A 26,875-nucleotide genomic window follows, 5' to 3' on the forward strand; every position below is an offset into this window, starting at 1 on the left:
GTTGCTATTGAGGCCAATTACACCACACCAGGGTCTGTGGCTCTTGCTCAGGCCACTTACACCACACCAGGGCCTGTGGCTCTTGCTCAGGCCACTTACACCACACCAGGGCCTGTGGCTGCTGGCTGAGGCCACTTACACCACACCAGGGCCTGTGGCTGCTGGCTGAGGCCACCTACACCACACCAGGGCCTGTGGCTGCTGGCTGAGGCCACCTACACCACACCAGGGCCTGTGGCTGCTGGCTGAGGCCACTTACACCACACCAAGGCCTGTGGCTCTTGCTCAGGCCACTCACATCACACCAGGCCCTGCGCTTCTGGCCGAGGCCATCTTCACCAAACCAGGCCCTGTGCTCCTTGCTGTGGCCATGTACAACACACCAGGTCCTGTGCTGGTTCCTGAGGCCATCTTCAACAATCCAGGGCCTGTGCTGTTGGATAAATGCCAAACTGAGCCTTTGGGTTAGGGTATTATGCAAACATGCAGGTATGGTTATAGCATTGTCTTCGTAACTTCAGGTACTTGCCACCTAATCACTTGAATCCATAAATTGAGACATTGTGCTGGGTCCAGCAGCTTACGGCCATACCACCCTGAGCACGCCCGACCTCGTCTGATCTCGGAAGCTAAGCAGGGCTGGGCTTGGTTAGTACTTGGATGGGAGACTGCCTGGGAATACCTGGTGCTGTAAGCCTTTGATTTTCATGTCATTGAACCGCTTTTGATCCAGAGAAGGGGTGTATTAAAAGACCAAAAGCAGCTGCCCATTAATGAGGGCACATTAACGACACTGCTTTTGGCTCTTTTCCAATGTCTTGTGCTGCTAGCTGATGCAACCTACACCACACAAGGGCCTGAGTGACCGGCTGGGGCCACTTACACCACATCAGGGCCTGTGGCTCTGGCTGAGGCCACTTTCACCACACCAGGGCCTGTGGCTGCTGGCTGAGGCCACCTACACCACACCAGGGCATTAGTTGCTATTGAGGCCAATTACACCACACCAGGGTCTGTGGCTCTTGCTCAGGCCACTTACACCACACCAGGGCCTGTGGCTCTTGCTCAGGCCACTTACACCACACCAGGGCCTGTGGCTGCTGGCTTAGGCCACCTACACCACACCAGGGCATTAGTTGCTATTGAGGCCAATTACACCACACCAGGGTCTGTGGCTCTTGCTCAGGCCACTTACACCACACCAGGGCCTGTGGCTCTTGCTCAGGCCACTTACACCACACCAGGGCCTGTGGCACTGGCTGAGGCCACTTACACCACACCAGGGCCTGTGGCTGCTGGCTGAGGCCACTTACACCACACCAGGGCCTGTGGCTGCTGGCTGAGGCCACTTACACCACACCAGGGCCTGTGGCTGGTGGCTGAGGCCACCTACACCACACCAGGGCCTGTGGCTGCTGGCTGAGGCGACTTACACCACACCAGGGCCCTTTTGCTTCTGGCTGAGGCCACTTACACCACACCAGTGCCTGTGGCTTCTGTCTGAGGCGACTTACACCACACCAGGGCCTGTGGCTGCTGGCTGAGGCCAATTACACCACACCAGGGTCTGTGGCTCTTGCTCAGACCACTTACACCACACCAGGGCCTGTGGCACTGGCTGAGGCCACTTACACCACACCAGGGCCTGTGGCTGCTGGCTGAGGCCACTTACACCACACCAGGGCCTGTGGCTGCTGGCTGAGGCCACCTACACCACACCAGGGCCTGTGGCTGCTGGCTGAGGCGACTTACACCACACCAGGGCCCTTTTGCTGCTGGCTGAGGCCACCTACACCACACCAGGGCCTGTGGCTTCTGGCTGAGGCGACTTACACCACACCAGGGCCTGTGGCTGCTGGCTGAGGCCACTTACACCACACCAAGGCCTGTGGCTCTTGCTCAGGCCACTCACATCACACCAGGGCCTGTGCTGCTAGCTGAGGCCACTTACACCAAACCAGGGCCTGTGGCTGCTTGCTGAGGCCATCTTCACCAAACCAGGCCCTGTGCTCCTTGCTGTGGCCATGTAAAACACACCAGGTCCTGTGCTGGTTCTTGAGGCCATCTTCAACAATCCAGGGCCTGTGCTGTTGGATAAATGCCAAACTGAGCCTTTTGGTTAGGGTATTATGCAAACATGCAGGTATGGTTATAGGATTGTCTTCGTAACTTCAGGTACTTGCCACCTAATCACTTGAATCCATAAATTGAGACATTGTGCTGGGGCCAGCAGCTTACGGCCATACCACCCTGAGCACGCCCTACCTCGTCTGATCTCGGAAGCTAAGCAGGGCTGGGCTTGGTTAGTACTTGGATGGGAGACTGCCTGGGAATACCTGGTGCTGTAAGCCTTTCATTTTCATGTCATTGAACCGCTTTTGATCCAGAGAAGGGGTGTATTAAAAGACCAGAAGCAGCTCCCCATTAATGAGGGCACATTAACGACATTGCTTTTGGCTGTTTTCCAATGTCTTGTGCTGCTAGCTGATGCCACCTACACCACACCAGGGCCTGAGTGACCGGCTGGGGCCACTTACACCACATCAGGGCCTGTTGCTCTGGCTGAGGCCACTTACACCACACCAGGGCCTGTGGCTGCTGGCTGAGGCCACTTACACCACACCAGGGCCTGTGGCTGCTGGCTGAGGCCACCTACACCACACCAGGGCCTTAGTTGCTATTGAGGCCAATTACACCACACCAGGGTATGTGGCTCTTGCTCAGGCCACTTACACCACACCAGGGCCTTAGTTGCTATTGATGCCAATTACACCACACCAGGGCCTGTGGCACTGGCTGAGGCCACTTACACCACACCAGGGCCTGTGGCTGCTGGTAGAGGCCACTTACACCACACAAGGTCCTGTGGCTGCTGGCTGAGGCCACCTACACCACACCAGGGCCTGTGGCTGCTGGCTGAGGCCACTTACAACACACCAGGGCCTGTGGCTCTTGCTCAGGCCACTCATATCACACCAGGCCCTGTGCTTCTGGCCGAGGCCATCTTCACCAAACCAGGCCCTGTGCTGCTTGCTGTGGCCATGTACAACACACCAGGCCCTGTGCTGGTTCCTGAGGCCATCTTCAACAATCCAGGGCCTGTGCTGTTGGGTAAATGCCAAACTGAGCCTTTGGGTTAGGGTATTATGCAAACATGCAGGTATGGTTATAGGATTATCTTCGTAACTTCAGGTACTTGCCACCTAATCACTTGAATCCATAAATTGAGACATTGTGCTGGAGCCAGCAGCTTACGGCCATACCACCCTGAGCACGCCCGACCTCGTCTGATCTCGGAAGCTAAGCAGGGCTGGGCTTGGTTAGTCCTTGGATGGGAGACTGCCTGGGAATACCTGGTGCTGTAAGCCTTTCATGTCATTGAACCGCTTTTGATCCAGAGAAGGGGTGTATTAAAAGACCAAAAGCAGCTGCCCATTAATGAGGGTACATTAACGACATTGCTTTTGGCTGTTTTCCAATGTCTTGTGCTGCTAGCTGATGCCACCTACACCACACCAGGGCCTTAGTTGCTATTGAGGCCAATTACACCACACCAGGGTCTTTGGCTCTTGCTCAGGCCACTTACACCACACCAGGGCCTGTGGCACTGGCTGAGGCCACTTACACCACACCAGGGCCTTATTTGCTATTGAGGCCACTTACACCACACCAGGGCCTGTGGCTCTTGCTCAGGCCACTTACACCACACCAGGGCCTGTGGCTCTTGCTCAGGCCACTCACATCACACCAGGCCCTGCGCTTCTGGCCGAGGCCATCTTCACCAAACCAGGCCCTGTGCTGCTAGCTGTGGCCATGTACAACACACCAGGCCCTGTGCTGGTTCCTGAGGCCATCTTCAACAATCCAGGGCCTGTGCTGTTGGATAAATGCTAAACTGAGCCTTTGGGTTAGGGTATTATGCAAACATGAAGGTAGGGTTATAGGATTGTCTTCGTAACTTCAGGTACTTGCCACCTAATCACCTGAATCCATAAATTGAGACATTGTGCTGGGGCCAGCAGCTTACGGCCATACCACCCTGAGCACGCCCGACCTCGTCTGATCTCGGAAGCTGACCAGGGCTGGGCTTGGTTAGTACTTGGATGGGAGACTGCCTGGGAATACCTGGTGCTGTAAGCCTTTCATGTCATTGAACCACTTTTGATCCAGAGAAGGGGTGTATTAAAAGACCAAAAGCAGCTGCCCATTAATGAGGGCACATTAACGACATTGCTTTTGGCTGTTTTCCAATGTCTTGTGCTGCTAGCTGATGCCACCTACACCACACCAGGGCCTGAGTGACCGGCTGGGGCCACTTACACCACATCAGGGCCTGTGGCTCTGGCTGAGGCCACTTACACCACACCAGGGCCTGTGGCTGCTGGCTGAGGCCACTTACACCACACCAGGGCCTGTGGCTGCTGGCTGAGGCCACTTACACCACACCAGGGCCTTAGTTGCTATTGAGGCCAATTACACCACACCATGGTCTGTGGCGCTTGCTCAGGCCACTTACACCACACCAGGGCCTGTGGCACTGGCTGAGGCCACTTACACCACACCAGGGCCTGTGGCTGCTGGCTGAGGCCACTTACACCACATAAGGGCTTGTGGCTGCTGGCTGAGGCCACCTACACCACACCAGGGCCTGTGGCTGCTGGCTGAGGCCACCTACACCACACCAGGGCCTGTGGCTGCTGGCTGAGGCCACTTACACCACACCAGGGCCTTAGTTGCTATTGAGGCCAATTACACCACACCATGGTCTGTGGCTCTTGCTCAGGCCACTTACACCACACCAGGGCCTGTGGCACTGGCTGAGGCCACTTACACCACACCAGGGCCTGTGGCTGCTGGCTGAGGCCACCTACACCACACCAGGGCCTGTGGCTGCTGGCTGAGGCGACTTACACCACACCAGGGCCCTTTTGCTGCTGGCTGAGGCCACTTACACCACACCAGTGCCTGTGGCTTCTGGCTGAGGCGACTTACACCACACCAGGGCCTGTGGCTGCTGGCTGAGGCCACTTACACCACACCAGGGCCTGTGGCTCTTGCTCAGGCCACTCACATCACACCAGGCCCTGCGCTTCTGGCCGAGGCCATCTTCACCAAACCAGGCCCTGTGGTTCTTGCTCAGGCCACTTACACCACACCAGGGCCTGTGGCTCTGGCTTAGGCCAATTACACCACACCAGGGTCTGTGGCTCTTGCTGAGGCCACTTACACCACACTAGGGCCTGTGGCTGCTGGCTGAGGCCACTTACACCACACCAGGAACTGTGGCTGCTGGCTGAGACCACCTACACCACACCAGGGCCTGTGGCTGCTTGCTGAGGCGACTTACACCACACCACGGCCTGTTGCTGCTGGCTGAGGCCACTTACACCACACCAGTGCCTGTGGCTTCTGGCTGAGGCGACTTACACCACACCAGGGCCTGTTGCTGCTGGCTGAGGCCACTTACACCACACCAGGGCCTGTGGCTGCTGGCTGAGGCCAGTTACACCACACCAGGGCCTGTGGCTGCTGGCTGAGGCCACATACACCACACCAGGGCCTTAGTTGCTATTGAGGCCAATTACACCACACCAGGGTCTGTGGCTCTTGCTCAGGCCACTCACATCACACCAGGCCCTGCGCTTCTGGCCACTTACACCACACCAGGGCCTGTGACTGCTGGCTGAGGCCACTTACACCACACCAGGGCCTTAGTTGCTATTGAGGCCACTTACACCACACCAGGGCCTGTGGCTCTGGCTGAGGCCACTTACACCACATCAGGGCCTTATTTGCTATTGAGGCCAGTTACACCACACCAGGGCCTGTGGCTCTGGCTGAGGCCACTTACACCACACCAGGGCCTGTGGCTTCTGGCTGATTCCACTTACACCACACCAGGGCCTGTGGCTCTTGCTAAGGCCACTCATATCACACCAGGCCCTGTGCTTCTGGCCGAGGCCATCTTCACCAAACCAGGCCCTGTGCTGCTTGCTGTGGCCATGTACAACACACCAGGCCCTGTGCTGGTTCCTGAGGCCAACTTCAACAATCCAGGACCTGTGCTGTTGGATAAATGCTAAACTGAGCCTTTGGGTTAGGGTATTATGCAAACATGCAGGTAGGGTTATAGGATTGTCTTCGTGACTTCAGGTACTTGCCACCTAATCACTTGAATCCATAAATTGAGACATTGTGCTGGGGCCAGCAGCTTACGGCCATACCACCCTGAGCACGCCCGACCTCGTCTGATCTCGGAAGCTAAGCAGGGCTGGGCTTGGTTAGTACTTGGATGGGGGAATACCTGGTGCTGTAAGCCTTTCTTTTTCATGTCATTGAACCGCTTTTGATCCAGAGAAGGGGTGTATTAAAAGACCAGAAGCAGCTCCCCATTAATGAGGGCACATTAACGACATTGCTTTTGGCTGTTTTCCAATGTCTTGTGCTGCTAGCTGATGCAACCTACACCACACAAGGGCCTGAGGGACCGGCTGGGGCCTCTTACACCACATCAGGGCCTGTGGCTGCTGGCTGAGGCCACTTACACCACACCAGGGCCCTTTTGCAGCTGGCTGAGGCCACTTACACCACACCAGTACCTGTGGCTTCTGGCTGAGGCGACTTACACCACACCAGGGCCTGTGGCTTCTGGCTGAGGCCAATTACACCACACCAGGGTCTGTGGCTCTTGCTCAGGCCACTTACACTACACCAGGGCCTGTGGCACTGGCTGAGGCCACTTACACCACACCAGGGCCTGTGGCTGCTGGCTGAGGCCAATTACACCACACCAGGGTCTGTGGCTCTTGCTCAGGCTACTTACACTACACCAGGGCCTGTGGCACTGGCTGAGGCCACTTACACCACACCAGGGCCTGTGGCTGCTGGCTGAGGCCACTTACACCACACCAGGGCCTGTGGCTGCTGGCTGAGGCCACTTACACCACACCAGGGCCTGTGGCTGCTGGCTGAGGCCACCTACACCACACCAGGGCCTGTGGCTGCTGGCTGAGGCCACTTACACCACACCAAGGCCTGTGGCTCTTGCTCAGGCCACTCACATCACACCAGGCCCTGCGCTTCTGGCCGAGGCCATCTTCACCAAACCAGGCCCTGTGCTGCTTGCTGTAGCCATGTACAACACACCAGGCCCTGTGCTGGTTCCTGAGGCCATCTTCAACAATCCAGGGCCTGTGCTGTTGGATAAATGCCAAACTGAGCCTTTGGGTTAGGGTATTATGCAAACATGCAGGTATGGTTATAGGATTATCTTCGTAACTTCAGGTACTTGCCACCTAATCACTTGAATCCATAAATTGAGACATTGTGCTGGGCCCAGCAGCTTACGGCCATACCACCCTGAGCACACCCGACCTCGTCTGATCTCGGAAGCTAAGCAGGGCTGGGCTTGGTTAGTACTTGGATGGGAGACTGCCTGGGAATACCTGGTGCTGTCAGTCTTTCATTTTCATGTCATTGAACCGCTTTTGATCCAGAGAAGGGGTGTATTAAAAGACCAAAAGCAGCTGCCCATTAATGAGGGCACATTAACGACACTCCTTTTGGCTCTTTTCCAATGTCTTGTGCTGCTACCTGATGCCACCTACACCACACCAGGACCTAAGTGACCGGCTGGGGCCACTTACACCACATCAGGGCCTGTGGCTCTGGCTAAGGCCACTTACACCACACCAGGGCCTGTGGCTGCTGGCTGAGGCCAGTTACACCACACCAGAGCCTGTGGCTGCTGGCTGAGGCCACTTACACCACACCAGGGCCTTAGTTGCTATTGAGGCCACTTACACCACACCAGGGCCTGTGGCTGCTGGCTGAGGCCAGTTACACCACACCAGGGCCTGTGGCTGCTGGCTGAGGCCACATACACCACACCAGGGCCTTAGTTGCTATTGAGGCCATTTACACCACACCAGGGTCTGTGGCTCTTGCTCAGGCCACTTACACCACACCAGGGCCTGTGGCACTGGCTGAGGCCACTTAGACCACACCAGGGCCTGTGGCTGCAGGCTGAGGCCACCTACACCACACCAGGGCCTGTGGCTGCTGGCTGAGGCGACTTACACCACACCAGGGCCTGTTGCTGCTGGCTGAGGCCACTTACACCACACCAGGGACTGTGGCTTCTGGCTGAGGTGACTTACACCACACCAGGGCCTGTGGCTGCTGGCTGAGGCCACTTACACCACACCAGGGCCTGTGGCTCTTGCTCAGGCCACTTATACCACACCAGGGCCTGTGGCTCTTGCTCAGGCCACTCATATCACACCAGGCCCTGCTCTTCTGGCCGAGGCCATCTTCACCAAACCAGGCCCTGTGCTGCTAGCTGTGGCCATGTACAACACACCAGGCCCTGTGCTGGTTCCTGAGGCCATCTTCAACAATCCAGGGCCTGTGCTGTTGGATAAATGCTAAACTGAGCCTTTGGGTTAGGGTATTATGCAAACATGCAGGTATGGTTATAGGATTGTCTTCGTAACTTCAGGTACTTGCCACCTAATCACTTGAATCCATAAATTGAGACATTGTGCTGGGGCCAGCAGCTTACGGCCATACCACCCTGAGCACGCCCGACCTCGTCTGATCTCGGAAGCTAAGCAGGGCTGGGCTTGGTTAGTACTTGGATGGGAGACTGCCTGGGAATACTTGGTGCTGTAAGCCTTTCATTTTCATGTCATTGAACCGCTTTTGATCCAGAAAAGGGGTGTATTAAAAGACCAAAAGCAGCTGCCCATTAATGAGGGCACATTAACGACATTGCTTTTGGCTCTTTTCCAATGTCTTGTGCTGCTAGCTGATGCCACCTACACCACACCAGGGCCTGAGTGACCGGCTGGGGCCACTTACACCACATCAGGGCCTGTGGCTCTGGCTGAGGCCACTTACACCACACCACGGCCTGTGGCTGCTGGCTGAGGCCACCTACACCACACCAGGGCCTTAGTTGCTATTGAGGCCAATTACACCACACCATGGTCTGTGGCTCTTGCTCAGGCCACTTACACCACACCAGGGCCTGTGGCTGCTGGCTGAGGCCACTTACACCACACCAGGGCCTGTGGCGGCTGGCTGAGGCCACCTACACCACACCAGGGCCTGTGGCTCTGGCTGAGGCCAATTACACCACACCAGGGTCTGTGGCTCTGGCTGAGGCCACTTACACCACATCAGGGCCTTATTTGCTATTGAGGCCAGTTACACCACACCAGGGCCTGTGGCTCTGGCTGAGGCCACTTACACCACATCAGGGCCTGTGGCTCTGGCTGAGGCCAATTACACCACACCAGGGTCTGTGGCTCTTGCTGAGGCCACTTAGACCACACCAGGGCCTGTGGCTGCTGGCTGAGGCCACTTACACCATACCAGGGCCTGTGGCTGCTGGCTGAGGCCACCTACACCACACCAGGGCCTGTGGCTGCTTGCTGAGGCGACTTACACCACACCAGGGCCTGTTGCTGCTGGCTGAGGCCACTTACACCACACCAGTGCCTGTGGCTTCTGGCTGAGGCGACTTACACCACATCAGGGCCTGTGGCTCTGGCTGAGGCCACTTACACCACACCAGGGCCTGTGGCTGCTGGCTGAGGCCAGTTACACCACACCAGGGCCTGTGGCTGCTGGCTGAGGCCACATACACCACACCAGGGCCTTAGTTGCTATTGAGGCCAATTACACCACACCAGGGTCTGTGGCTCTTGCTCAGGCCACTCACATCACACCAGGCCCTGCGCTTCTGGCCACTTACACCACACCAGGGCCTGTGGCTGCTGGCTGAGGCCACTTACACCATACCAGGGCCTGTGGCTGCTGGCTGAGGCGACTTACACCACACCAGAGCCTGTGGCTGCTGGCTGAGGCCACCTACACCACACCAGGGCCTGTGACTGCTGGCTGAGGCCACTTACACCACACCAGGGCCTTAGTTGCTATTGAGGCCACTTACACCACACCAGGGCCTGTGGCTCTGGCTGAGGCCACTTACACCACATCAGGGCCTTATTTGCTATTGAGGCCAGTTACACCACACCAGGGCCTGTGGCTCTGGCTGAGGCCACTTACACCACACCAGGGCCTGTGGCTTCTGGCTGATTCCACTTACACCACACCAGGGCCTGTGGCTCTTGCTAAGGCCACTCATATCACACCAGGCCCTGTGCTTCTGGCCGAGGCCATCTTCACCAAACCAGGCCCTGTGCTGCTTGCTGTGGCCATGTACAACACACCAGGCCCTGTGCTGGTTCCTGAGGCCAACTTCAACAATCCAGGACCTGTGCTGTTGGATAAATGCTAAACTGAGCCTTTGGGTTAGGGTATTATGCAAACATGCAGGTAGGGTTATAGGATTGTCTTCGTGACTTCAGGTACTTGCCACCTAATCACTTGAATCCATAAATTGAGACATTGTGCTGGGGCCAGCAGCTTACGGCCATACCACCCTGAGCACGCCCGACCTCGTCTGATCTCGGAAGCTAAGCAGGGCTGGGCTTGGTTAGTACTTGGATGGGGGAATACCTGGTGCTGTAAGCCTTTCTTTTTCATGTCATTGAACCGCTTTTGATCCAGAGAAGGGGTGTATTAAAAGACCAGAAGCAGCTCCCCATTAATGAGGGCACATTAACGACATTGCTTTTGGCTGTTTTCCAATGTCTTGTGCTGCTAGCTGATGCAACCTACACCACACAAGGGCCTGAGGGACCGGCTGGGGCCTCTTACACCACATCAGGGCCTGTGGCTGCTGGCTGAGGCCACTTACACCACACCAGGGCCTGTGGCTGCTGGCTGAGGCCACCTACACCACACCAGGGCCTTAGTTGCTATTGAGGCCAATTACACCACACCAGGGTCTGTGGCTCTTGCTCAGGCCACTTACACCACACCAGGGCCTGTGGCACTGGCTGAGGCCACTTACACCACACCAGGGCCTTAGTTGCTATTGAGGCCAATTACACCACACAAGGGCCTGTGGCTGCTGGCTGAGGCCACCTACACCACACCAGGGCCTGTGGCTGCTGGCTGAGGCCACTTACACCACACCAGGGCCCTTTTGCTGCTGGCTGAGGCCACTTACACCACACCAGTGCCTGTGGCTTCTGGCTGAGGCGACTTACACCACACCAGGGCCTGTGGCTGCTGGCCGAGGCCACTTACACCACACCAGGGCCTGTGGCTGCTGGCTGAGGCCACCTACACCACACCAGGGCATTAGTTGCTATTGAGGCCAATTACACCACACCAGGGTCTGTGGCTCTTGCTCAGGCCACTTACACCACACCAGGGCCTGTGGCTCTTGCTCAGGCCACTTACACCACACCAGGGCCTGTGGCTGCTGGCTGAGGCCACTTACACCACACCAGGGCCTGTGGCTGCTGGCTGAGGCCACCTACACCACACCAGGGCCTGTGGCTGCTGGCTGAGGCCACCTACACCACACCAGGGCCTGTGGCTGCTGGCTGAGGCCACTTACACCACACCAAGGCCTGTGGCTCTTGCTCAGGCCACTCACATCACACCAGGCCCTGCGCTTCTGGCCGAGGCCATCTTCACCAAACCAGGCCCTGTGCTCCTTGCTGTGGCCATGTACAACACACCAGGTCCTGTGCTGGTTCCTGAGGCCATCTTCAACAATCCAGGGCCTGTGCTGTTGGATAAATGCCAAACTGAGCCTTTGGGTTAGGGTATTATGCAAACATGCAGGTATGGTTATAGCATTGTCTTCGTAACTTCAGGTACTTGCCACCTAATCACTTGAATCCATAAATTGAGACATTGTGCTGGGTCCAGCAGCTTACGGCCATACCACCCTGAGCACGCCCGACCTCGTCTGATCTCGGAAGCTAAGCAGGGCTGGGCTTGGTTAGTACTTGGATGGGAGACTGCCTGGGAATACCTGGTGCTGTAAGCCTTTGATTTTCATGTCATTGAACCGCTTTTGATCCAGAGAAGGGGTGTATTAAAAGACCAAAAGCAGCTGCCCATTAATGAGGGCACATTAACGACACTGCTTTTGGCTCTTTTCCAATGTCTTGTGCTGCTAGCTGATGCAACCTACACCACACAAGGGCCTGAGTGACCGGCTGGGGCCACTTACACCACATCAGGGCCTGTGGCTCTGGCTGAGGCCACTTTCACCACACCAGGGCCTGTGGCTGCTGGCTGAGGCCACCTACACCACACCAGGGCATTAGTTGCTATTGAGGCCAATTACACCACACCAGGGTCTGTGGCTCTTGCTCAGGCCACTTACACCACACCAGGGCCTGTGGCTCTTGCTCAGGCCACTTACACCACACCAGGGCCTGTGGCTGCTGGCTTAGGCCACCTACACCACACCAGGGCATTAGTTGCTATTGAGGCCAATTACACCACACCAGGGTCTGTGGCTCTTGCTCAGGCCACTTACACCACACCAGGGCCTGTGGCTCTTGCTCAGGCCACTTACACCACACCAGGGCCTGTGGCACTGGCTGAGGCCACTTACACCACACCAGGGCCTGTGGCTGCTGGCTGAGGCCACTTACACCACACCAGGGCCTGTGGCTGCTGGCTGAGGCCACTTACACCACACCAGGGCCTGTGGCTGGTGGCTGAGGCCACCTACACCACACCAGGGCCTGTGGCTGCTGGCTGAGGCGACTTACACCACACCAGGGCCCTTTTGCTTCTGGCTGAGGCCACTTACACCACACCAGTGCCTGTGGCTTCTGTCTGAGGCGACTTACACCACACCAGGGCCTGTGGCTGCTGGCTGAGGCCAATTACACCACACCAGGGTCTGTGGCTCTTGCTCAGACCACTTACACCACACCAGGGCCTGTGGCACTGGCTGAGGCCACTTACACCACACCAGGGCCTGTGGCTGCTGGCTGAGGCCACTTACACCACACCAGGGCCTGTGGCTGCTGGCTGAGGCCACCTACACCACACCAGGGCCTGTGGCTGCTGGCTGAGGCGACTTACACCACACCAGGGCCCTTTTGCTGCTGGCTGAGGCCACCTACACCACACCAGGGCCTGTGGCTTCTGGCTGAGGCGACTTACACCACACCAGGGCCTGTGGCTGCTGGCTGAGGCCACTTACACCACACCAAGGCCTGTGGCTCTTGCTCAGGCCACTCACATCACACCAGGGCCTGTGCTGCTAGCTGAGGCCACTTACACCAAACCAGGGCCTGTGGCTGCTTGCTGAGGCCATCTTCACCAAACCAGGCCCTGTGCTGCTTGCTGTGGCCATGTAAAACACACCAGGTCCTGTGCTGGTTCTTGAGGCCATCTTCAACAATCCAGGGCCTGTGCTGTTGGATAAATGCCAAACTGAGCCTTTTGGTTAGGGTATTATGCAAACATGCAGGTATGGTTATAGGATTGTCTTCGTAACTTCAGGTACTTGCCACCTAATCACTTGAATCCATAAATTGAGACATTGTGCTGGGGCCAGCAGCTTACGGCCATACCACCCTGAGCACGCCCGACCTCGTCTGATCTCGGAAGCTAAGCAGGGCTGGGCTTGGTTAGTACTTGGATGGGAGACTGCCTGGGAATACCTGGTGCTGTAAGCCTTTCATTTTCATGTCATTGAACCGCTTTTGATCCAGAGAAGGCGTGTATTAAAAGACCAGAAGCAGCTCCCCATTAATGAGGGCACATTAACGACATTGCTTTTGGCTGTTTTCCAATGTCTTGTGCTGCTAGCTGATGCCACCTACACCACACCAGGGCCTGAGTGACCGGCTGGGGCCACTTACACCACATCAGGGCCTGTTGCTCTGGCTGAGGCCACTTACACCACACCAGGGCCTGTGGCTGCTGGCTGAGGCCACTTACACCACACCAGGGCCTGTGGCTGCTGGCTGAGGCCACCTACACCACACCAGGGCCTTAGTTGCTATTGAGGCCAATTACACCACACCAGGGTATGTGGCTCTTGCTCAGGCCACTTACACCACACCAGGGCCTTAGTTGCTATTGAGGCCAATTACACCACACCAGGGCCTGTGGCACTGGCTGAGGCCACTTACACCACACCAGGGCCTGTGGCTGCTGGCTGAGGCCACTTACACCACACCAGGGACTGTGGCTTCTGGCTGAGGTGACTTACACCACACCAGAGCCTGTGGCTGCTGGCTGAGGCCACCTACACCACACCAGGGCCTGTGACTGCTGGCTGAGGCCACTTACACCACACCAGGGCCTTAGTTGCTATTGAGGCCACTTACACCACACCAGGGCCTGTGGCTGCTGGCTGAGGCCACTTACACCACACCAGGGCCTGTGGCTGCTGGCTGAGGCCACCTACACCACACCAGGGCCTGTGGCTGCTGGCTGAGGCCACCTACACCACACCAGGGCCTGTGGCTGCTGGCTGAGGCCACTTACACCACACCAAGGCCTGTGGCTCTTGCTCAGGCCACTCACATCACACCAGGCCCTGCGCTTCTGGCCGAGGCCATCTTCACCAAACCAGGCCCTGTGCTCCTTGCTGTGGCCATGTACAACACACCAGGCCCTGTGCTGGTTCCTGAGGCCATCTTCAACAATCCAGGGCCTGTGCTGTTGGATAAATGCCAAACTGAGCCTTTGGGTTAGGGTATTATGCAAACATGCAGGTATGGTTATAGCATTGTCTTCGTAACTTCAGGTACTTGCCACCTAATCACTTGAATCCATAAATTGAGACATTGTGCTGGGGCCAGCAGCTTACGGCCATACCACCCTGAGCACGCCCGACCTCGTCTGATCTCGGAAGCTAAGCAGGGCTGGGCTTGGTTAGTACTTGGATGGGGGAATACCTGGTGCTGTAAGCCTTTCTTTTTCATGTCATTGAACCGCTTTTGATCCAGAGAAGGGGTGTATTAAAAGACCAGAAGCAGCTCCCCATTAATGAGGGCACATTAACGACATTGCTTTTGGCTGTTTTCCAATGTCTTGTGCTGCTAGCTGATGCAACCTACACCACACAAGGGCCTGAGGGACCGGCTGGGGCCTCTTACACCACATCAGGGCCTGTGGCTGCTGGCTGAGGCCACTTACACCACACCAGGGCCTGTGGCTGCTGGCTGAGGCCACCTACACCACACCAGGGCCTTAGTTGCTATTGAGGCCAATTACACCACACCAGGGTCTGTGGCTCTTGCTCAGGCCACTTACACCACACCAGGGCCTGTGGCACTGGCTGAGGCCACTTACACCACACCAGGGCCTTAGTTGCTATTGAGGCCAATTACACCACACAAGGGCCTGTGGCTGCTGGCTGAGGCCACCTACACCACACCAGGGCCTGTGGCTGCTGGCTGAGGCCACTTACACCACACCAGGGCCCTTTTGCTGCTGGCTGAGGCCACTTACACCACACCAGTGCCTGTGGCTTCTGGCTGAGGCGACTTACACCACACCAGGGCCTGTGGCTGCTGGCCGAGGCCACTTACACCACACCAGGGCCTGTGGCTGCTGGCTGAGGCCACCTACACCACACCAGGGCATTAGTTGCTATTGAGGCCAATTACACCACACCAGGGTCTGTGGCTCTTGCTCAGGCCACTTACACCACACCAGGGCCTGTGGCTCTTGCTCAGGCCACTTACACCACACCAGGGCCTGTGGCTGCTGGCTGAGGCCACTTACACCACACCAGGGCCTGTGGCTGCTGGCTGAGGCCACCTACACCACACCAGGGCCTGTGGCTGCTGGCTGAGGCCACCTACACCACACCAGGGCCTGTGGCTGCTGGCTGAGGCCACTTACACCACACCAAGGCCTGTGGCTCTTGCTCAGGCCACTCACATCACACCAGGCCCTGCGCTTCTGGCCGAGGCCATCTTCACCAAACCAGGCCCTGTGCTCCTTGCTGTGGCCATGTACAACACACCAGGTCCTGTGCTGGTTCCTGAGGCCATCTTCAACAATCCAGGGCCTGTGCTGTTGGATAAATGCCAAACTGAGCCTTTGGGTTAGGGTATTATGCAAACATGCAGGTATGGTTATAGCATTGTCTTCGTAACTTCAGGTACTTGCCACCTAATCACTTGAATCCATAAATTGAGACATTGTGCTGGGTCCAGCAGCTTACGGCCATACCACCCTGAGCACGCCCGACCTCGTCTGATCTCGGAAGCTAAGCAGGGCTGGGCTTGGTTAGTACTTGGATGGGAGACTGCCTGGGAATACCTGGTGCTGTAAGCCTTTGATTTTCATGTCATTGAACCGCTTTTGATCCAGAGAAGGGGTGTATTAAAAGACCAAAAGCAGCTGCCCATTAATGAGGGCACATTAACGACACTGCTTTTGGCTCTTTTCCAATGTCTTGTGCTGCTAGCTGATGCAACCTACACCACACAAGGGCCTGAGTGACCGGCTGGGGCCACTTACACCACATCAGGGCCTGTGGCTCTGGCTGAGGCCACTTTCACCACACCAGGGCCTGTGGCTGCTGGCTGAGGCCACCTACACCACACCAGGGCATTAGTTGCTATTGAGGCCAATTACACCACACCAGGGTCTGTGGCTCTTGCTCAGGCCACTTACACCACACCAGGGCCTGTGGCTCTTGCTCAGGCCACTTACACCACACCAGGGCCTGTGGCTGCTGGCTTAGGCCACCTACACCACACCAGGGCATTAGTTGCTATTGAGGCCAATTACACCACACCAGGGTCTGTGGCTCTTGCTCAGGCCACTTACACCACACCAGGGCCTGTGGCTCTTGCTCAGGCCACTTACACCACACCAGGGCCTGTGGCACTGGCTGAGGCCACTTACACCACACCAGGGCCTGTGGCTGCTGGCTGAGGCCACTTACACCACACCAGGGCCTGTGGCTGCTGGCTGAGGCCACTTACACCACACCAGGGCCTGTGGCTGGTGGCTGAGGCCACCTACACCACACCAGGGCCTGTGGCTGCTGGCTGAGGCGACTTACACCACACCAGGGCCCTTTTGCTTCTGGCTGAGGCCACTTACACCACACCAGTGCCTGTGGCTTCTGTCTGAGGCGACTTACACCACACCAGGGCCTGTGGCTGCTGGCTGAGGCCAATTACACCACACCAGGGTCTGTGGCTCTTGCTCAGACCACTTACACCACACCAGGGCCTGTGGCACTGGCTGAGGCCACTTACACCACACCAGGGCCTGTGGCTGCTGGCTGAGGCCACTTACACCACACCAGGGCCTGTGGCTGCTGGCTGAGGCCACCTACACCACACCAGGGCCTGTGGCTGCTGGCTGAGGCGACTTACACCACACCAGGGCCCTTTTGCTGCTGGCTGAGGCCACCTACACCACACCAGGGCCTGTGGCTTCTGGCTGAGGCGACTTACACCACACCAGGGCCTGTGGCTGCTGGCTGAGGCCACTTACACCACACCAAGGCCTGTGGCTCTTGCTCAGGCCACTCACATCACACCAGGGCCTGTGCTGCTAGCTGAGGCCACTTACACCAAACCAGGGCCTGTGGCTGCTTGCTGAGGCCATCTTCACCAAACCAGGCCCTGTGCTGCTTGCTGTGGCCATGTAAAACACACCAGGTCCTGTGCTGGTTCTTGAGGCCATCTTCAACAATCCAGGGCCTGTGCTGTTGGATAAATGCCAAACTGAGCCTTTTGGTTAGGGTATTATGCAAACATGCAGGTATGGTTATAGGATTGTCTTCGTAACTTCAGGTACTTGCCACCTAATCACTTGAATCCATAAATTGAGACATTGTGCTGGGGCCAGCAGCTTACGGCCATACCACCCTGAGCACGCCCGACCTCGTCTGATCTCGGAAGCTAAGCAGGGCTGGGCTTGGTTAGTACTTGGATGGGAGACTGCCTGGGAATACCTGGTGCTGTAAGCCTTTCATTTTCATGTCATTGAACCGCTTTTGATCCAGAGAAGGCGTGTATTAAAAGACCAGAAGCAGCTCCCCATTAATGAGGGCACATTAACGACATTGCTTTTGGCTGTTTTCCAATGTCTTGTGCTGCTAGCTGATGCCACCTACACCACACCAGGGCCTGAGTGACCGGCTGGGGCCACTTACACCACATCAGGGCCTGTTGCTCTGGCTGAGGCCACTTACACCACACCAGGGCCTGTGGCTGCTGGCTGAGGCCACTTACACCACACCAGGGCCTGTGGCTGCTGGCTGAGGCCACCTACACCACACCAGGGCCTTAGTTGCTATTGAGGCCAATTACACCACACCAGGGTATGTGGCTCTTGCTCAGGCCACTTACACCACACCAGGGCCTTAGTTGCTATTGAGGCCAATTACACCACACCAGGGCCTGTGGCACTGGCTGAGGCCACTTACACCACACCAGGGCCTGTGGCTGCTGGCTGAGGCCACTTACACCACACCAGGGACTGTGGCTTCTGGCTGAGGTGACTTACACCACACCAGAGCCTGTGGCTGCTGGCTGAGGCCACCTACACCACACCAGGGCCTGTGACTGCTGGCTGAGGCCACTTACACCACACCAGGGCCTTAGTTGCTATTGAGGCCACTTACACCACACCAGGGCCTGTGGCTCTGGCTGAGGCCACTTACACCACACCAGGGCCTTATTTGCTATTGAGGCCAGTTACACCACACCAGGGCCTGTGGCTCTGGCTGAGGCCACTTACACCACACCAGGGCCTGTGGCTGCTGGCTGATTCCACTTACACCACACCAGGGCCTGTGGCTCTTGCGCAGGCCACTCACATCACACCAGGCCCTGCGCTTCTGGCCGAGGCCATCTTCACCAAACCAGGCCCTGTGCTGCTTGCTGTGGCCATGTACAACACACCAGGCCCTGTGCTGGTTCCTGAGGCCATCTTCAACAATCCAGGGCCTGTGCTGTTGGATAAATGCCAAACTGAGCCTTTGGGTTAGGGTATTATGCAAACATGCAGGTATGGTTATAGGATTGTCTTCGTAACTTCAGGTACTTGCCACCTAATCACTTGAATCCATAAATTGAGACATTGTGCTGGGCCCAGCAGCTTACGGCCATACCACCCTGAGCACGCCCGACCTCGTCTGATCTCGGAAGCTAAGCAGGGCTGGGCTTGGTTAGTACTTGGATGGGAGACTGCCTGGGAATACCTGGTGCTGTAAGCCTTTCATTTTCATGTCATTGAACCGCTTTTGATCCAGAGAAGGGGTGTATTAAAAGACCAAAAGCATCTGCCCATTAATGAGGGCACATTAACGACATTGCTTTTGGCTCTTTTCCAATGTCTTGTGCTGCTAGCTGATGCAACCTACACCACACAAGGGCCTGAGTGACCGGCTGGGGCCACTTACACCACATCAGGGCCTGTGGCTCTGGCTGAGGCCACTTACACCACACCAGGGCCTGTGGCTGCTGGCTGAGGCCACTTACACCACACCAGGGCCTGTGGCTGCTGGCTGAGGCCACCTACACCACACCAGGGCATTAGTTGCTATTGAGGCCAATTACACCACACCAGGGTCTGTGGCTCTTGCTCAGGCCACTTACACCACACCAGGGCCTGTGGCTCTTGCTCAGGCCACTTACACCACACCAGGGCCTGTGGCACTGGCTGAGGCCACTTACACCACACCAGGGCCTGTGGCTGCTGGCTGAGGCCACTTACACCACACCAGGGCCTGTGGCTGCTGGCTGAGGCCACTTATACCACACCAGGGCCTGTGGCTGCTGGCTGAGGCCACCTACACCACACCAGGGCCGGTGGCTGCTGGCTGAGGCGACTTACACCACACCAGGGCCCTTTTGCAGCTGGCTGAGGCCACTTACACCACACCAGTACCTGTGGCTTCTGGCTGAGGCGACTTACACCACACCAGGGCCTGTGGCTTCTGGCTGAGGCCAATTACACCACACCAGGGTCTGTGGCTCTTGCTCAGGCCACTTACACTACACCAGGGCCTGTGGCACTGGCTGAGGCCACTTACACCACACCAGGGCCTGTGGCTGCTGGCTGAGGCCAATTACACCACACCAGGGTCTGTGGCTCTTGCTCAGGCTACTTACACTACACCAGGGCCTGTGGCACTGGCTGAGGCCACTTACACCACACCAGGGCCTGTGGCTGCTGGCTGAGGCCACTTACACCACACCAGGGCCTGTGGCTGCTGGCTGAGGCCACTTACACCACACCAGGGCCTGTGGCTGCTGGCTGAGGCCACCTACACCACACCAGGGCCTGTGGCTGCTGGCTGAGGCCAGTTACACCACACCAGAGCCTGTGGCTGCTGGCTGAGGCCACTTACACCACACCAGGGCCTTAGTTGCTATTGAGGCCACTTACACCACACCAGGGCCTGTGGCTGCTGGCTGAGGCCAGTTACACCACACCAGGGCCTGTGGCTGCTGGCTGAGGCCACATACACCACACCAGGGCCTTAGTTGCTATTGAGGCCATTTACACCACACCAGGGTCTGTGGCTCTTGCTCAGGCCACTTACACCACACCAGGGCCTGTGGCACTGGCTGAGGCCACTTAGACCACACCAGGGCCTGTGGCTGCAGGCTGAGGCCACCTACACCACACCAGGGCCTGTGGCTGCTGGCTGAGGCGACTTACACCACACCAGGGCCTGTTGCTGCTGGCTGAGGCCACTTACACCACACCAGGGACTGTGGCTTCTGGCTGAGGTGACTTACACCACACCAGGGCCTGTGGCTGCTGGCTGAGGCCACTTACACCACACCAGGGCCTGTGGCTCTTGCTCAGGCCACTTACACCACACCAGGGCCTGTGGCTCTTGCTCAGGCCACTCATATCACACCAGGCCCTGCTCTTCTGGCCGAGGCCATCTTCACCAAACCAGGACCTGTGCTGCTAGCTGTGGCCATGTACAACACACCAGGCCCTGTGCTGGTTCCTGAGGCCATCTTCAACAATCCAGGGCCTGTGCTGTTGGATAAATGCTAAACTGAGCCTTTGGGTTAGGGTATTATGCAAACATGCAGGTATGGTTATAGGATTGTCTTCGTAACTTCAGGTACTTGCCACCTAATCACTTGAATCCATAAATTGAGACATTGTGCTGGGGCCAGCAGCTTACGGCCATACCACCCTGAGCACGCCCGACCTCGTCTGATCTCGGAAGCTAAGCAGGGCTGGGCTTGGTTAGTACTTGGATGGGAGACTGCCTGGGAATACTTGGTGCTGTAAGCCTTTCATTTTCATGTCATTGAACCGCTTTTGATCCAGAAAAGGGGTGTATTAAAAGACCAAAAGCAGCTGCCCATTAATGAGGGCACATTAACGACATTGCTTTTGGCTCTTTTCCAATGTCTTGTGCTGCTAGCTGATGCCACCTACACCACACCAGGGCCTGAGTGACCGGCTGGGGCCACTTACACCACATCAGGGCCTGTGGCTGCTGGCTGAGGCCAGTTACACCACACCAGAGCCTGTGGCTGCTGGCTGAGGCCACTTACACCACACCAGGGCCTTAGTTGCTATTGAGGCCACTTACACCACACCAGGGCCTGTGGCTGCTGGCTGAGGCCAGTTACACCACACCAGGGCCTGTGGCTGCTGGCTGAGGCCACATACACCACACCAGGGCCTTAGTTGCTATTGAGGCCATTTACACCACACCAGGGTCTGTGGCTCTTGCTCAGGCCACTTACACCACACCAGGGCCTGTGGCACTGGCTGAGGCCACTTAGACCACACCAGGGCCTGTGGCTGCAGGCTGAGGCCACCTCCACCACACCAGGGCCTGTGGCTGCTGGCTGAGGCGACTTACACCACACCAGGGCCTGTTGCTGCTGGCTGAGGCCACTTACACCACACCAGGGACTGTGGCTTCTGGCTGAGGTGACTTACACCACACCAGGGCCTGTGGCTGCTGGCTGAGGCCACTTACACCACACCAGGGCCTGTGGCTCTTGCTCAGGCCACTTACACCACACCAGGGCCTGTGGCTCTTGCTCAGGCCACTCATATCACACCAGGCCCTGCTCTTCTGGCCGAGGCCATCTTCACCAAACCAGGCCCTGTGCTGCTAGCTGTGGCCATGTACAACACACCAGGCCCTGTGCTGGTTCCTGAGGCCATCTTCAACAATCCAGGGCCTGTGCTGTTGGATAAATGCTAAACTGAGCCTTTGGGTTAGGGTATTATGCAAACATGCAGGTATGGTTATAGGATTGTCTTCGTAACTTCAGGTACTTGCCACCTAATCACTTGAATCCATAAATTGAGACATTGTGCTGGGGCCAGCAGCTTACGGCCATACCACCCTGAGCACGCCCGACCTCGTCTGATCTCGGAAGCTAAGCAGGGCTGGGCTTGGTTAGTACTTGGATGGGAGACTGCCTTGGAATACCTGGTGCTGTAAGCCTTTGATTTTCATGTCATTGAACCTCTTTTGATCCAGAGAAGGGGTGTATTAAAAGACCAAAAGCAGCTGCCCATTAATGAGGGCACATTAACGACATTGCTTTTGGCTGTTTTCCAATGTCTTGTGCTGCTAGCTGATGCCACCTACACCACACCAGGGCCTGAGTGACCGGCTGGGGCCACTTACACCACATCAGGGCCTGTGGCTCTGGCTGAGGCCACTTACACCACACCAGGGCCTGTGGCTGCTGGCTGAGGCCACTTACACCACACCAGGGCCTGTGGCTGCTGGCTGAGGCCACTTACACCACACCAGGGCCTTAGTTGCTATTGAGGCCAATTACACCACACCATGGTCTGTGGCGCTTGCTCAGGCCACTTACACCACACCAGGGCCTGTGGCACTGGCTGAGGCCACTTACACCACACCAGGGCCTGTGGCTGCTGGCTGAGGCCACTTACACCACATAAGGGCTTGTGGCTGCTGGCTGAGGCCACCTACACCACACCAGGGCCTGTGGCTGCTGGCTGAGGCCACCTACACCACACCAGGGCCTGTGGCTGCTGGCTGAGGCCACTTACACCACACCAGGGCCTTAGTTGCTATTGAGGCCAATTACACCACACCATGGTCTGTGGCTCTTGCTCAGGCCACTTACACCACACCAGGGCCTGTGGCACTGGCTGAGGCCACTTACACCACACCAGGGCCTGTGGCTGCTGGCTGAGGCCACCTACACCACACCAGGGCCTGTGGCTGCTGGCTGAGGCGACTTACACCACACCAGGGCCCTTTTGCTGCTGGCTGAGGCCACTTACACCACACCAGTGCCTGTGGCTTCTGGCTGAGGCGACTTACACCACACCAGGGCCTGTGGCTGCTGGCTGAGGCCACTTACACCACACCAGGGCCTGTGGCTCTTGCTCAGGCCACTCACATCACACCAGGCCCTGCGCTTCTGGCCGAGGCCATCTTCACCAAACCAGGCCCTGTGGTTCTTGCTCAGGCCACTTACACCACACCAGGGCCTGTGGCTCTGGCTTAGGCCAATTACACCACACCAGGGTCTGTGGCTCTTGCTGAGGCCACTTACACCACACTAGGGCCTGTGGCTGCTGGCTGAGGCCACTTACACCACACCAGGAACTGTGGCTGCTGGCTGAGACCACCTACACCACACCAGGGCCTGTGGCTGCTTGCTGAGGCGACTTACACCACACCACGGCCTGTTGCTGCTGGCTGAGGCCACTTACACCACACCAGTGCCTGTGGCTTCTGGCTGAGGCGACTTACACCACACCAGGGCCTGTTGCTGCTGGCTGAGGCCACTTACACCACACCAGGGCCTGTGGCTGCTGGCTGAGGCCAGTTACACCACACCAGGGCCTGTGGCTGCTGGCTGAGGCCACATACACCACACCAGGGCCTTAGTTGCTATTGAGGCCAATTACACCACACCAGGGTCTGTGGCTCTTGCTCAGGCCACTCACATCACACCAGGCCCTGCGCTTCTGGCCACTTACACCACACCAGGGCCTGTGACTGCTGGCTGAGGCCACTTACACCACACCAGGGCCTTAGTTGCTATTGAGGCCACTTACACCACACCAGGGCCTGTGGCTCTGGCTGAGGCCACTTACACCACATCAGGGCCTTATTTGCTATTGAGGCCAGTTACACCACACCAGGGCCTGTGGCTCTGGCTGAGGCCACTTACACCACACCAGGGCCTGTGGCTTCTGGCTGATTCCACTTACACCACACCAGGGCCTGTGGCTCTTGCTAAGGCCACTCATATCACACCAGGCCCTGTGCTTCTGGCCGAGGCCATCTTCACCAAACCAGGCCCTGTGCTGCTTGCTGTGGCCATGTACAACACACCAGGCCCTGTGCTGGTTCCTGAGGCCAACTTCAACAATCCAGGACCTGTGCTGTTGGATAAATGCTAAACTGAGCCTTTGGGTTAGGGTATTATGCAAACATGCAGGTAGGGTTATAGGATTGTCTTCGTGACTTCAGGTACTTGCCACCTAATCACTTGAATCCATAAATTGAGACATTGTGCTGGGGCCAGCAGCTTACGGCCATACCACCCTGAGCACGCCCGACCTCGTCTGATCTCGGAAGCTAAGCAGGGCTGGGCTTGGTTAGTACTTGGATGGGGGAATACCTGGTGCTGTAAGCCTTTCTTTTTCATGTCATTGAACCGCTTTTGATCCAGAGAAGGGGTGTATTAAAAGACCAGAAGCAGCTCCCCATTAATGAGGGCACATTAACGACATTGCTTTTGGCTGTTTTCCAATGTCTTGTGCTGCTAGCTGATGCAACCTACACCACACAAGGGCCTGAGGGACCGGCTGGGGCCTCTTACACCACATCAGGGCCTGTGGCTGCTGGCTGAGGCCACTTACACCACACCAGGGCCCTTTTGCAGCTGGCTGAGGCCACTTACACCACACCAGTACCTGTGGCTTCTGGCTGAGGCGACTTACACCACACCAGGGCCTGTGGCTTCTGGCTGAGGCCAATTACACCACACCAGGGTCTGTGGCTCTTGCTCAGGCCACTTACACTACACCAGGGCCTGTGGCACTGGCTGAGGCCACTTACACCACACCAGGGCCTGTGGCTGCTGGCTGAGGCCAATTACACCACACCAGGGTCTGTGGCTCTTGCTCAGGCTACTTACACTACACCAGGGCCTGTGGCACTGGCTGAGGCCACTTACACCACACCAGGGCCTGTGGCTGCTGGCTGAGGCCACTTACACCACACCAGGGCCTGTGGCTGCTGGCTGAGGCCACTTACACCACACCAGGGCCTGTGGCTGCTGGCTGAGGCCACCTACACCACACCAGGGCCTGTGGCTGCTGGCTGAGGCCACTTACACCACACCAAGGCCTGTGGCTCTTGCTCAGGCCACTCACATCACACCAGGCCCTGCGCTTCTGGCCGAGGCCATCTTCACCAAACCAGGCCCTGTGCTGCTTGCTGTAGCCATGTACAACACACCAGGCCCTGTGCTGGTTCCTGAGGCCATCTTCAACAATCCAGGGCCTGTGCTGTTGGATAAATGCCAAACTGAGCCTTTGGGTTAGGGTATTATGCAAACATGCAGGTATGGTTATAGGATTATCTTCGTAACTTCAGGTACTTGCCACCTAATCACTTGAATCCATAAATTGAGACATTGTGCTGGGCCCAGCAGCTTACGGCCATACCACCCTGAGCACACCCGACCTCGTCTGATCTCGGAAGCTAAGCAGGGCTGGGCTTGGTTAGTACTTGGATGGGAGACTGCCTGGGAATACCTGGTGCTGTCAGTCTTTCATTTTCATGTCATTGAACCGCTTTTGATCCAGAGAAGGGGTGTATTAAAAGACCAAAAGCAGCTGCCCATTAATGAGGGCACATTAACGACACTCCTTTTGGCTCTTTTCCAATGTCTTGTGCTGCTACCTGATGCCACCTACACCACACCAGGACCTAAGTGACCGGCTGGGGCCACTTACACCACATCAGGGCCTGTGGCTCTGGCTAAGGCCACTTACACCACACCAGGGCCTGTGGCTGCTGGCTGAGGCCAGTTACACCACACCAGAGCCTGTGGCTGCTGGCTGAGGCCACTTACACCACACCAGGGCCTTAGTTGCTATTGAGGCCACTTACACCACACCAGGGCCTGTGGCTGCTGGCTGAGGCCAGTTACACCACACCAGGGCCTGTGGCTGCTGGCTGAGGCCACATACACCACACCAGGGCCTTAGTTGCTATTGAGGCCATTTACACCACACCAGGGTCTGTGGCTCTTGCTCAGGCCACTTACACCACACCAGGGCCTGTGGCACTGGCTGAGGCCACTTAGACCACACCAGGGCCTGTGGCTGCAGGCTGAGGCCACCTACACCACACCAGGGCCTGTGGCTGCTGGCTGAGGCGACTTACACCACACCAGGGCCTGTTGCTGCTGGCTGAGGCCACTTACACCACACCAGGGACTGTGGCTTCTGGCTGAGGTGACTTACACCACACCAGGGCCTGTGGCTGCTGGCTGAGGCCACTTACACCACACCAGGGCCTGTGGCTCTTGCTCAGGCCACTTATACCACACCAGGGCCTGTGGCTCTTGCTCAGGCCACTCATATCACACCAGGCCCTGCTCTTCTGGCCGAGGCCATCTTCACCAAACCAGGCCCTGTGCTGCTAGCTGTGGCCATGTACAACACACCAGGCCCTGTGCTGGTTCCTGAGGCCATCTTCAACAATCCAGGGCCTGTGCTGTTGGATAAATGCTAAACTGAGCCTTTGGGTTAGGGTATTATGCAAACATGCAGGTATGGTTATAGGATTGTCTTCGTAACTTCAGGTACTTGCCACCTAATCACTTGAATCCATAAATTGAGACATTGTGCTGGGGCCAGCAGCTTACGGCCATACCACCCTGAGCACGCCCGACCTCGTCTGATCTCGGAAGCTAAGCAGGGCTGGGCTTGGTTAGTACTTGGATGGGAGACTGCCTGGGAATACTTGGTGCTGTAAGCCTTTCATTTTCAT

General features: G+C 57.2%; 12 non-coding genes and 7 pseudogenes across 12 annotated transcripts; all 19 read left to right on the plus strand.

Moving 5' to 3' along the window:
• Nucleotides 1–578: 578 nt before the first annotated feature.
• Nucleotides 579–697, plus strand: LOC147329037 (5S ribosomal RNA). Its single transcript, XR_015129357.1, has one exon. It is a non-coding gene; the product is annotated as a 5S ribosomal RNA (ribosomal RNA).
• Nucleotides 698–2,232: 1,535 nt separating this feature from the next.
• Nucleotides 2,233–2,351, plus strand: LOC147329038 (5S ribosomal RNA; annotated as a pseudogene).
• Nucleotides 2,352–3,249: 898 nt separating this feature from the next.
• Nucleotides 3,250–3,368, plus strand: LOC147329039 (5S ribosomal RNA; annotated as a pseudogene).
• Nucleotides 3,369–4,021: 653 nt separating this feature from the next.
• Nucleotides 4,022–4,140, plus strand: LOC147329040 (5S ribosomal RNA; annotated as a pseudogene).
• A 2,070-nt stretch (nt 4,141–6,210) lies between these two features.
• On the plus strand, nt 6,211–6,319 carry LOC147329041 (5S ribosomal RNA; annotated as a pseudogene).
• Nucleotides 6,320–7,341: 1,022 nt separating this feature from the next.
• LOC147329042 (5S ribosomal RNA) lies at nt 7,342–7,460 on the plus strand. The gene has a single exon (XR_015129719.1). It is a non-coding gene; the product is annotated as a 5S ribosomal RNA (ribosomal RNA).
• A 1,097-nt stretch (nt 7,461–8,557) lies between these two features.
• LOC147329043 (5S ribosomal RNA) lies at nt 8,558–8,676 on the plus strand. Its single transcript, XR_015129660.1, has one exon. It is a non-coding gene; the product is annotated as a 5S ribosomal RNA (ribosomal RNA).
• Nucleotides 8,677–10,433: 1,757 nt separating this feature from the next.
• Nucleotides 10,434–10,542, plus strand: LOC147329044 (5S ribosomal RNA; annotated as a pseudogene).
• Nucleotides 10,543–11,798: 1,256 nt separating this feature from the next.
• Nucleotides 11,799–11,917, plus strand: LOC147329045 (5S ribosomal RNA). Its single transcript, XR_015129358.1, has one exon. It is a non-coding gene; the product is annotated as a 5S ribosomal RNA (ribosomal RNA).
• A 1,535-nt stretch (nt 11,918–13,452) lies between these two features.
• LOC147329046 (5S ribosomal RNA) lies at nt 13,453–13,571 on the plus strand. The gene has a single exon (XR_015129359.1). It is a non-coding gene; the product is annotated as a 5S ribosomal RNA (ribosomal RNA).
• Nucleotides 13,572–14,707: 1,136 nt separating this feature from the next.
• On the plus strand, nt 14,708–14,816 carry LOC147329047 (5S ribosomal RNA; annotated as a pseudogene).
• A 1,256-nt stretch (nt 14,817–16,072) lies between these two features.
• On the plus strand, nt 16,073–16,191 carry LOC147329048 (5S ribosomal RNA). Its single transcript, XR_015129360.1, has one exon. It is a non-coding gene; the product is annotated as a 5S ribosomal RNA (ribosomal RNA).
• A 1,535-nt stretch (nt 16,192–17,726) lies between these two features.
• LOC147329049 (5S ribosomal RNA) lies at nt 17,727–17,845 on the plus strand. Its single transcript, XR_015129361.1, has one exon. It is a non-coding gene; the product is annotated as a 5S ribosomal RNA (ribosomal RNA).
• A 1,132-nt stretch (nt 17,846–18,977) lies between these two features.
• LOC147329050 (5S ribosomal RNA) lies at nt 18,978–19,096 on the plus strand. The gene has a single exon (XR_015129363.1). It is a non-coding gene; the product is annotated as a 5S ribosomal RNA (ribosomal RNA).
• A 1,929-nt stretch (nt 19,097–21,025) lies between these two features.
• LOC147329051 (5S ribosomal RNA) lies at nt 21,026–21,144 on the plus strand. Its single transcript, XR_015129661.1, has one exon. It is a non-coding gene; the product is annotated as a 5S ribosomal RNA (ribosomal RNA).
• Nucleotides 21,145–22,202: 1,058 nt separating this feature from the next.
• On the plus strand, nt 22,203–22,321 carry LOC147329052 (5S ribosomal RNA). Its single transcript, XR_015129750.1, has one exon. It is a non-coding gene; the product is annotated as a 5S ribosomal RNA (ribosomal RNA).
• A 2,076-nt stretch (nt 22,322–24,397) lies between these two features.
• Nucleotides 24,398–24,506, plus strand: LOC147329053 (5S ribosomal RNA; annotated as a pseudogene).
• A 1,022-nt stretch (nt 24,507–25,528) lies between these two features.
• Nucleotides 25,529–25,647, plus strand: LOC147329054 (5S ribosomal RNA). The gene has a single exon (XR_015129720.1). It is a non-coding gene; the product is annotated as a 5S ribosomal RNA (ribosomal RNA).
• Nucleotides 25,648–26,744: 1,097 nt separating this feature from the next.
• LOC147329055 (5S ribosomal RNA) lies at nt 26,745–26,863 on the plus strand. The gene has a single exon (XR_015129662.1). It is a non-coding gene; the product is annotated as a 5S ribosomal RNA (ribosomal RNA).
• The last annotated feature ends 12 nt before the right edge of the window (nt 26,864–26,875 follow it).

The sequence above is a fragment of the Aulonocara sp. 'chitande type north' Nkhata Bay genome, linkage group LG5 (assembly GCF_057382095.1).
Source record: "Aulonocara sp. 'chitande type north' Nkhata Bay isolate Kocher_YH1m ecotype deep benthic linkage group LG5, A_spYH_male_GT1.1, whole genome shotgun sequence".
Classification (NCBI taxonomy): Eukaryota; Metazoa; Chordata; class Actinopteri; order Cichliformes; family Cichlidae; genus Aulonocara; species Aulonocara sp. 'chitande type north' Nkhata Bay.